Consider the following 11,447-nt stretch of genomic DNA (forward strand, 5'->3'; position numbering starts at 1 on the left):
AATTAATAACAAAATCAAAGAAACACATCAACAATAATACAATAATAGTAGGGGACTTTAACACTCCCCTCACTGAAATGGACAGATCATCCAAGCAAAAGATCAGCAAGGAAATAAAGGCCTTAAACGACACACTGGACCAGATGGACATCACAGATATATTCAGAACATTTCATCCCAAAGCAACAGAATACACATTCTTCTCTAGTGCACATGGAGCATTCTCCAGAATAGATCACATCCTCTGTCCTAAATCAGGACTCAACCGGTATCAAAAGATTGGGATCATTCCCTGAATATTTTCAGACCACAATGCTCTGAAGCTAGAACTCAACCACAAGAGGAAGTTTGGGAAGAACCCAAATACATGGAGACTAAACAGCATCCTTCTAAAGAATGAATGGGTCAACCGGGAAATTAAAGAAGAATTGAAAAAAATCATGGAAGCAAATGATAATGAAAATACAACGATTCAAAATCTGTGGGACACAACAAAGGCAGTCCTGAGAGGAAAATATATAGCAGTACAAGCCTTTCTCAAGAAACAAGAAAGGTCTCAGGTACACAACCTAACCCTACACCTAAAGGAGCTGGAGAAAGAACAAGAAAGAAACCCTAAGCCCAGCGGGAGAAGAGAAATCATAAAGATCAGAGCAGAAATCAATGAAATAGAAACCAAAAAAACAATAGAGCAAATCAACGAAACTAGGGGCTGGTTCTTTGAAAGAATTAATAAAATTGATAAACCCCTGGCCAGACTTATCAAAAAGAAAAGAGAAAGGACCCAAATAAATGAAATCATGAATGAAAGAGGAGAGATCACAACTAACACCAAAGAAATACAAACTATTATAAGAACATACTATGAGCAACTCTACGCCAACAAATTTGACAATCTGGAAGAAATGGATGCATTCCTAGAAACATATAAACTACCACAACTGAACCAGGAAGAAATAGAAAGCCTGAACAGACCCATAACCAGTAAGGAGATTGAAACAGTCATTAAAAATCTCCAAACAAACAAAAGCCCAGGGCCAGATGGCTTCCCCGGGGAATTCTACCAAACATTTAAAGAAGAACTAATTCCTATTCTCCTGAAACTGTTCCAAAAAATAGAAATGGAAGAAAAACTTCCAAACTCATTTTATGAGGCCAGCATCACCTTGATCCCAAAACCAGACAAGGATCCCATCAAAAAAGAGAGCCATAGACCAATATCCTTGATGAACAGATGCGAAAATTCTCACCAAAATACTAGCCAATAGGATTCAACAGTACATTAAAAGGATTATTCACCACGACCAAGTGGGATTTATTCCCGGGCTGCAATGTTGGTTCAATGCAAATCAGTCAATGTGATACAACACATCAATAAAAGAAAGAACCAGAACCATATGATACTCTCAATAGATGCTGAAAAAGCATTTGACAAAGTACAGCATCCCTTCCTGATCAAAACTCTTCAAAGTGTAGGGATAGAGGGCACATACCTCAATATCATCAAAGCCATCTATGAAAAACCCACCGCAAATATCATTCTCAATGGAGAAAAACTGAAAGCTTTTCCGTTAAGGTCAGGAACATGGCAGGGATGTCCATTATCACCACTGCTATTCAACATAGTACTAGAAGTTCTAGCCTCAGCAATCAGACAACAAAAGGAAATTAAAGGCATCCAAATCGGCAAAGAAGAAATCAAATTATCACTCTTCGCAGATGATATGATACTATATGTGGAAAACCCAAAAGACTCCACTCCGAAACTGCTAGGACTTGTACAGGAATTCAGTAAAGTGTCAGGATATAAAATCAATGCACAGAAATCAGTTGCATTTCTCTACACCAACAGCAAGACAGAAGAAAGAGAAATTAAGGAGTCAATCCCATTTACAATTGCACCCCAAACCATAAGATACCTAGGAATAAACCTAACCAAAGAGGCACAGAATCTATACTCAGAAAACTATAAAGTACTCATGAAAGAAATTGAGGAAGACACAAAGAAATGGAAAAATGTTCCATGCTCCTGGATTGGAAGAATAAATATTGTGAAAATGTCTATGCTACCTAAAGCAATCTACATATTTAATGCAATTCCTATCAAAGTACCATCCATCTTTTTCAAAGAAATGGAACAAATAATTCTAAAATTTATATGGAACCAGAAAATACCTCGAATAGCCAAAGGGATATTGAAAAAGAAAGCCAAAGTTGGTGGCATCACAATTCCGGACTTCAAGCTCTATTACAAAGCTGTCATCATCAAGACAGCATGGTACTGGCACAAAAACAGACACATAGATCAATGGAACAGAATAGAGAGCCCAGAAATAGACCCTCAACTCTATGGTCAACTAATCTTTGACAAAGCAGGAAAGAATGTCCAATGGAAAAAAGACAGCCTCTTCAATAAATGGTATTGGAAAAATTGGACAGCCACATGCAGAAAAATGAAATTGGACCATTTCCTTACACCACACACAAAAATAGACTCAAAATGGATGAAGGACCTCAATGTGCGAAAGGAATCCATCAAAATCCTTGAGGAGAACACAGGCAGCAACCTCTTCGACCTCAGCTGCAGCAACATCTTCCTAGGAACATCGCCAAAGGCAAGGGAAGCAAGGGCAAAAATGAACTATTGGGACTTCATCAAGATCAAAACCTTCTGCACAGCAAAGGAAACAGTTAACAAAACCAAAAGACAACTGACAGAATGGGAGAAGATATTTGCAAACGACATATCAGATAAAGGACTAGTGTCCAAAATCTACAAAGAACTTAGCAAACTCAACACCCAAAGAACAAATAATCCAATCAAGAAATGGGCAGAGGACATGAACAGACATTTCTGCAAAGAAGACATCCAGATGGACAACAGACACATGAAAAAGTGCTCCATATCACTCGGCATCAGGGAAATACAAATCAAACCCACAATGAGATATCACCTCACACCAGTCAGAATGGCTAAAATCAACAAGTCAGGAAATGACAGATGCTGGCGAGGATGCGTAGAAAGGGGAACCCTCCTACACTGTTGGTGGGAATGCAAGCTGGTGCAACCACTCTGGAAAACAGTATGGAGGTTCCTCAAAATGTTGAAAATAGAAGTGCCCTATGACCCAGCAATTGCACTACTGGGTATTTACCCTAAAGATAGAAACGTAGTGATCCAAAGGGACATGTGCACCTGAATGTTTATAGCAGCAATGTCTACAATAGTGAAACTATGGAAAGAACCTAGATGTCCATCAGCAGATGAATGGATAAAGAAGATGTGGTATATAAACACAATGGAATATTACGCAGCCATCAAAAGAAATGAAATCTTGCCATTTGCGACAACATGGATGGAACTAGAGCGTATCATGCTTAGCGAAATAAGTCAAGCAGAGAAAGACAACTATCATATGATCTCCCTGATATGAGGAAGTGGTGATGCAACATGGGGGCTTAAGTGGGTAGGAGAAGAATAAATGAAAAAGATGGGATTGGGAGGGAGACAAACCATAAGTGACTCTTAATCTCACAAAACAAACTGAGGGTTGCTGGGGGGAGGGGGGTTGGGAGAAGGGGGGTGGGGTTATGGACATTGGGGAGGGTATGTGCTTTGGTGAGTGCTGTGAAGTGTGTAAACCTGGCGATTTACAGACCTGTATCCCTGGGGATAAAAATATATGTTTATAAAAAATAAAAAATTTTTAAAAAAGATGGTATTGTAGTGGTGAACATAGACAAGTCCATTAGTGGAACAAAGCAGACCCACAAAAATATAGTTAACTGGTCTTTGACAAAAGAGCAAAGATAATCCAATGGAGAAAGATTAATCTTTTCAACAAATCCACATGTAAAAAGTGAATCTAGACTCAGACCTTAGACGTTTCACAAAAATTAACTCAAAATGGATTGCAGACCTACTGGCAAAAGTAAAATTATATAACCCTAGAAGATAACAGGTGAAAATCTAGATGATCTTGGGCACAGTGATCACTTTTTACGCATAACACCAAGTACACAATCCCTGTAAGAAAAAAAAAATCACTGTTAGCATTCATTAAAATAAAATTAAAAAAAAAATCTGCTCCATGAAAGGCACTATAAAGAGAATGAAAGGACAAGCCACAGACTAGGAGAAAATATTTGTAAAACATTTATTTAATAAAGGATCGGTGGGGGTGCCTGGGTGGCTCAGTGGGTTAAGCCTCTGCCTTTAGCTCCGGTCATGATCTCAGGGTCCTGGGATCGAGCCCTGCTTCGGGCTCTCTGCTCAGTGGGGAACCTGCTTCCTCCTCTCTCTCTGCCTGCCTCTCTGCCTACTTGTGATCTCTCTCTCTGTGTCAAATAAATAAATAAAATCTTAAAAAAAAAACTTAAAAAAAAAAAGGATTGGTGTTCAAAATATGCAAAGCTGCTTAAAGCCTCAACAGTAAGAAAACAAACAACCCAGTTTTAAAATGGACATAAGATCCAGACAGACACATCCCCAAAGGAGATATACAGATAAGTTTATGGAAAGTTGCTCAACATCATTTGTCTTTATAGAATTGCAAATTAAAGAAAAATGAGCTACTATTACACACCTGTTAGAATGGCCTGAATCTGGAATGCTGACAACATCAAATGCTGATGAGGCTGGGGAGCAACAGGAACTCTCATGCCCTGCTGGTGGGAATGCAAATGGTGTGGCCACTTTGGAAGACACTTTGGCTGTTTCTTATAGAACTAAATATACTCTCACCATAGGATCTGCCAATTGCACTCCTTGGCATTTACCCAAATCAGATGAAAACTTAAGTCCACACAGAAAACTTCACACAGATGCTTGTAGCAGCTTTTCCTAATTGCCAAAGTACATAGAGAGGATCTGGATACAATAATTACATTCATACTGTAGAATTTTATTCAGTAAGAAGAAGAAATGAAGTCTCAGGATGTGAAAAGAACCCTAAATGCGTATTGCTGAGTAAAAAAAGCCAGTCTTACAAGGCTGCAATGCTGTATAATTCCAACTGTATGACACTCTGGAAAGGGCAAAACTTTTGAAATAGTAAAAGGATCAATCCCTAGTTTCCAGGGATTAGGAGGAAGAGAGAAAGGAGAGGATGGATGGGTAGAGCACGGGGGAGATTTAGGGCATCAGGGCAGTGAAACTATTCAGAGTGATGTATACAGTGATGGTGGATACATGCCTTTATGCATTTTTCAGTATTCATAGAGCAGTTTAACCACAGAGTCGACCCTATGGCAAACTTCCAATCTTCGGTAATAATAGTGAATCAATATTGGCTCATCAATTGTAACAAATGTCCCACAGTCAGGCAAGACACTAATAATAGGGAAAACTTAGCTGGGGGCAGGGAGGAGCGGGGGAGAGGGAATTGGAATTCTCTGTACTTTATGTACCTTTTTTTTCATAAATCCAAAACTATTCTAAAAAATATCATCTATTAATAAGAACAAAAAACCATACAGTCCAATTCCTAGTCCTTCTCACAACTTTTGCCCATTAATTAAAAAAAAAAAAACTTTTTGAGCATCTGGTAAGAGTGAGATATTGTGACTCTTTTATGACACAACTGTTAAAAGGGTCTGATACCAGTCTAGCCTAGATGTCAGTGTTTTTGACAGTTTCAAGATCTATGAAGGTGAACTCAAATGGGAAATGAGGCCATCTGAACTAGAAGAGCAGGTTGCCGGACTTCATCGCACAAAGCCACGTGGAGTCATCTGGGGGGAAATGGTTTTTGAAGTTACTTGCATAGGGAAGTAACTGTTTCATTTCAGCCTAGTTTTCAGTCCCACAGAAGTAAAGAGCAGTTCTTTTCTGAGCCTCTAAGAAGATTCTGAGATGAATGGCCCCTGCATCCAAGGCGGCATGCAGAGAAGAACCCTGCAGTTCTAGAACGCAGCCAAGTAGGCAAGGCTCCTAGCCTGGCAGTAGTAACCTTTGCATTACACTCTGTGGAACTGAAGATGCCAGAAAGGGTCCTTGGCCAGGAACACCCTATGGACGTTGCAGTTCCAAACACAAAGGGGATGACAAATCATGGAATCCTTTCCGAGATTTGGCTAAGACCCTATGAGTCAAAGGCCAGTGGGGTATGCCAATATTGGTCCACTGGGAAACAGTCTCAGGAGATCTGATATTGAGAAAGAGTGTGATAATCCTGAATCCTAGCACGAGGCCTGGCACCACAAGACTTATCACAGAATTTGGGGGCATGCGAGAATATGACTGTTTCTCATGTCAAAAATAACAGAGCAAACAAGATGGTCTCTCACCAGGAAACATGACCAGCAGACCCCCAACCACACGAGAATAAATAAAAATGGTGGAGGAACTTAAAAATAATTTGGTTTGGCATATTCAAAGAAATTAAGAAGGGACAAACATTTATGGAAGAAGGAAAATAAGTAAGAAAAGACAGATGGGGGAAAGACTTTAAAGTGTTTGAGTAAGAGAGAAAACCCAGCACACCTGAGTGGCTCAGTTGGGTAAGCACCTGCCTGAGGCTCAGGTCACGATCCCTGGGTCCTGGCCCCCTCTGGGCTCCCTGCTCCCTGCTCAGTGGGGAGCCTGCTTCTCCTTCTCCTGTCCCCCTCGCTTGTGCTCTCTCTCTCTCTCTCAAATGAATAAGTAAAAATCTTTTAAAAAAGAACCACCTTCACTAGATGCAATAAACAGCTGTTAATTTTACTTAAATGAAGTGACTACTTTTAGAACATACCTGATGCCTTTTTATCTGCCAAAGCCAATGACAAAGGAGTCTATTTTGATGAGTTCCATGTAAAAGAGGTTAATCAGTGTGACTTTCCCAATAAAGATCATTTTGTCTTGCTCGCTTTTTTTTTGGTCACAGGTGTCCCCTGCTTCTCATAAGTTCACCTTGGACTGTTTCGCTTTTATGAAGGACCTACATTAGTACCTGTTTTTGTTAGCTGAAAGAGAGTTAAAGATTTTTTTTTTTTTTTTTTTTTTGCTTGCTTGCTCTTGGGAGAAAAGGGGGAAAACACAGAGCCTTGAACCTTTGCAGCCAGCTAGGGGAGGTGGCGCTACTGTTGCCAGCCAGCGCCGGCGGCGGCCGCAGGAACTGCACACGGAATCTGCATCTGCTGCTGGAGCTCGGAGCTGGTCTGGGAGCCTCTGAGCCCTGAGCTGGTCTGGGAGCCTCTGGTTTCGAGTTCGGGCACTTCTGGGCCTCCCTTGGCGAGATGTGCCCTGAGTCTCAGAAAGCCCAACACAGGTGATATTTTTGCATCGGCGATGCTCGGAAAATTTTAAGCTGATTAGCCTACATTAATGGGAATTGCTTCTTCACTTTGGGCCATTAGGAAAGGTTGAGGAGGAAGGCTCCACGTTTGGATGGAGGAGGTCCTGTATTTGACTTTAATCCTTAAACCACATTTACCAACCTTACTGTTTCTATAAGTGCTTTCAAGGTCAGTCCATTCCTTTTATGTATGGGGGCTCTTTCTTCTGCCTGACCTTCTTGGGGAGCCTTGCTTCTGCTCTACAGGGAACACCAAATCAGGCCAACACAGATTTCACCAGATAAATCCAGTGATTCCATCCCTTCTGGCTCGCGCTCGTGGCGGCTCTCTTGTTCAGTCGGGAAGATAGTGGCAGCCCACGTGCTCTTCTGTGCTTCCTCCTGGGTCCCTTTTGTGTTCCTGCAGAACCAGAGAGAAACATCTGCATCTTCCCCCAACTTTTATTTTGAACGACGTCGAACGTGCTAAAAGTTTGAAAGCACAGTGCAATGAGCGTGCCTCCGCTCTCCACCGTCATTCACCGTTTGTTAATAGTTCGCTACATCTTTCTCTCTCCATTTTTGTTTCCCCTGTGGAAACTCTTAAAAATAAGTTAGAAACAGCATGCTTCTGTTCAGACTGACTCTCCCAAGAATGAAGGCATTTTCCAGTGCCACCTCTATTCCACAGCCAGGCCCGGGACAGAGTATTTCCACCGGGCCTGCAGCCCGCTCTTGGATATCTCCAGCTGTCCTGGGAAGGTCTGCCTCTGTTTGGACCTCCCTGAACTAGAATGAAAGGTGTCAAGTGAAAATGGCCCATTCAAAAGGTCATAACGAAAACCTCGGAAAAGGGCTGAGGAAGTGAGAGAGTGAGAGGAGGGACCCCTGAAAGGTAATCCCACCGGGAACTCTGGGAAGCATTAGGGAGCCTCTAGCCCCAGAGCCCTTCCAAACGGTGAGCAGCCGGAGGAACCCCACACCAACATCTACCTGTCGTTTGAGGTTTGCCTGTGGTGGTGGTGGTTGGGGGGGGCTTTAATGTCCTGGCTCTTCCCGCCCACAGTCACAGGCTGCGGTGCCAGTGAGCAGAGAAAGCCCCGAGGCAGAGAAACGTGGACGTGGCAGCTGCAGGTCTGTCCTGCATCTGTGAGATGGTGACACAGGTGGGGAGGGTCAGCGCGGCTGCCTCAGTCCTGGCAAAAGTTCCTCCACCCAGATACAATGTTGCCATTGCATTTCTTTGTCACCGTGTGTTTAGTTCATCAGGACGAGCCCCCTGCTTCTTGGTGTCTTTCATGGCCACGACCTTCCCATTGCAGAAGAGGCCAGGCCACAGGCCCCTCTGGGATCTTGGTCCATGGCACCCCGCTAAAGCTCCCATAAAGACCCCCCCGGCTCTTGCTGTCCATCCTACAATCCAGGCACAGCCGTCCGGACATAACTCTGCTGGTGCCATGGGGTCTGCGTAATAACCGGTATTTGTGGCCCTCCGAGATTGGCATGCCCGGGTCCCAGTGGTACCAGCGCCACCCAGGGTTCCGACGTGGGTTCCCCTTCAAGGGCATGCATCGCCAGAGAACCACTAACTGGAGCCCTGACACCCCTCAATGTCACTTAGTGTTGTTAAACCTTCCAAGCCTCCGGGGTGGTGGTTCCTCCTCCTCTCCATCGGCCTCTTATAGGAATGGACCCCATAGTAGTGGATGTTCTCGCCTGTAGTCCAGTCCCATCGTGGGCACTGCTGTTGGGACCCACAAAATGGAAGGCTGTGGAATTTCATTCACCATTAAAATGGGTCAAGATTCCTCCATGTCTTCTGGGACGAGGTACTGAGGCACAATTATTAAAGATCCCCTAACTCAAAGTATTGCAACTCAGTCTGTATGTGACCGCTCCCTAGGTCCAGTGTTAAAGGCAGACAGAACTGAGTGGTGATGTACAGGTGACTGTCATCGCTCGAACGTGTCAGCCCATCCTATGTCCTGCCCCGGGCACACAGCGTACAGAGCTCACTGCAGCAGCTCCTCTCCTGGCATCCATCTGGCTAGCATATTTTTGTTCTTTTTTTTTTTTTAAGATTTTATTTATTTATTAGATGGAGAGAGTGCGCAAGCAGGGGAAGCAGCAGGCAGAGGGTGAGGGAAAAGCAGACTCCCTTAGTTGAGCAGAGAGCCTGATGTGGGACCCCATCCCAGGACCCCAAGACCATGACCTGAGCTGAAGACAGACACTTGAACAACTGAGCCCCCCAGGTGCCCACAGCTAGCATGATTTACTAGATACCCGTGTTCCCAGCTGCCCAGCCCGGCTTGCACTTGTGGGGAAGGAAGACTTTTCCCTTCCTCCTTCCTGGACCCTTGGCTGCTCTAAGAATCAAATTGACCTAAGACGGATTAACAGGAGGAAAACAAACTTAATTTCATACGTACAGGAGCTCCTGGAGATACGGGACTCAAAGAAGTGACTGAAGTAGGCAGCTTTTATACCCTTAAGACAAGAAAACAGTAGATTTGTGAAGACTTAACAGACAAAGGAGTTTGGGCTTGGGCTTTCAAATTACTGAAAAAGTCACCCTGTTTCTACAACAGGCTCAGCCCTGAATTTCCTCTCTGGCAGGAAGGATGCCTTTTATCCTCCAAGGGCTGGGAGGGTACCCCTGACAAGTGGAATTTATTTCCTGCAGGGGATAGAGGAGGGACAGAGTGTTTTTACACAGGCCATCTCTCAAGTGACTTTAATCGAAAGTCACTTTGAGTTCAAAGTCACTTTGAAATCATTTTTATCATGAGGTATTAATCAATATACTAAAGTGGCGTATTTTGGGGTGTCCTGTCTCACACCCCATTACGTTCCCATTTGAGGCGCTCAGCTGACAGTCACCTGGTTTCCTGGGGGTGGTTCCCCACTGTGGCACGTGACCTCTGCCACAGGACTGGCACAATTAAATAATACAGCATTTTGGCATTATGTGGAAGGTATTTTGTGTGTGTGTAAGGCCTCGATATAGAACAGGCTTTCCAGGGGGAAGAGACCCTCCTCTTGGGGAGATCGACCCTGGCCCTGAGGCTCCTGGAAATGGATGGCGTGCCTCCCCAGCGTTTGCAGACCTGCTTGCTGCTGTGTGTGGCCTGGGACAGCTCAGAGGGACTACCCCCCCCCCCCAAAACACAGGATGTGAGGCAGAAGATGGATGTCTCGGATGGCTCCAGGTCCCTAGGCGTGTGGTGACTGCAGAGGAGCCCACAGCGCCTACAGTGGACTCACCCGCACTCTTAATGACACGGGCCGGTACACGCCCAGCGCACCTGGGTTTACCAACTGTCCTTGGTACACGGGCTCTGTGTACAGCAGCCTCCTGTGTGCTTCCTGTAAAAAGCTGTGTCGTCAGACTTGGAAACAGCTCCACAAGCAGGTCAGACTTCTGCCATCCTGGAGATCTCCCCGATGTTTCCAAGTCCAGATCTCGAGCCCAGCGATACCAGCAGGTACCACCAATGGTCCCAGCAGACTTTACCGACCCTGCCCTGCACTCATTAGCCCACCGATGTCGTGACGGGGGATGGCACTTACGTGGGTCTGGACAGCCCCTGTGGAGGCCCACCTGCTCTCCGCCCACGGAGCTCTCTGTCCCGTCCAGGCTCCCACTGATTGCTCCCATGCCCCCAGAGGACTGTCCCCACTGGTCAGTCTGTGTCTGTGGTCTCCCACCTACTGTCCTTCTCCACTCTTGACTCTATCATGGCCTTCCCTTAACGTCACCCTCTCCCATAATCACTGCCGAGACCAGCCGATTGGGTTGTCCTGTGGAACTCATGCCTCCCCTTGCCCTCCATGCCGCCATATTGGGACCCCCTTTCTCATGGATCCGCTGCCATTCCCTGGTTCCCTCATCACTCCGGGATCTCCACCCGCATCCAGACAGCATCCTTCTGCCAACGCCAGGTGCAGGACTCATCCAGGGAGGAAGGATGGTTCACCCAGTGAAGGTAGATTCCTCAGGAAGTGTTGTTGCCTGTTCCAAAGAGGAGAGCATGGCAGCGCCCATGCAGAGCCCAAAGGGCAAATGTCTGAGGCTTTAATCACTCGAATGGTGGAGACAACCACCAGCCATTGGCTTAAATCAAGGACAAGGCTCACTTGCTGAAATGATGTAGCTCTTGACTTCGCCAAGACTGACCATGGGAGTAT

The sequence above is a fragment of the Mustela erminea genome, chromosome 6 (genome assembly GCF_009829155.1).
Source record: "Mustela erminea isolate mMusErm1 chromosome 6, mMusErm1.Pri, whole genome shotgun sequence".
NCBI lineage: Eukaryota > Metazoa > Chordata > Mammalia > Carnivora > Mustelidae > Mustela > Mustela erminea.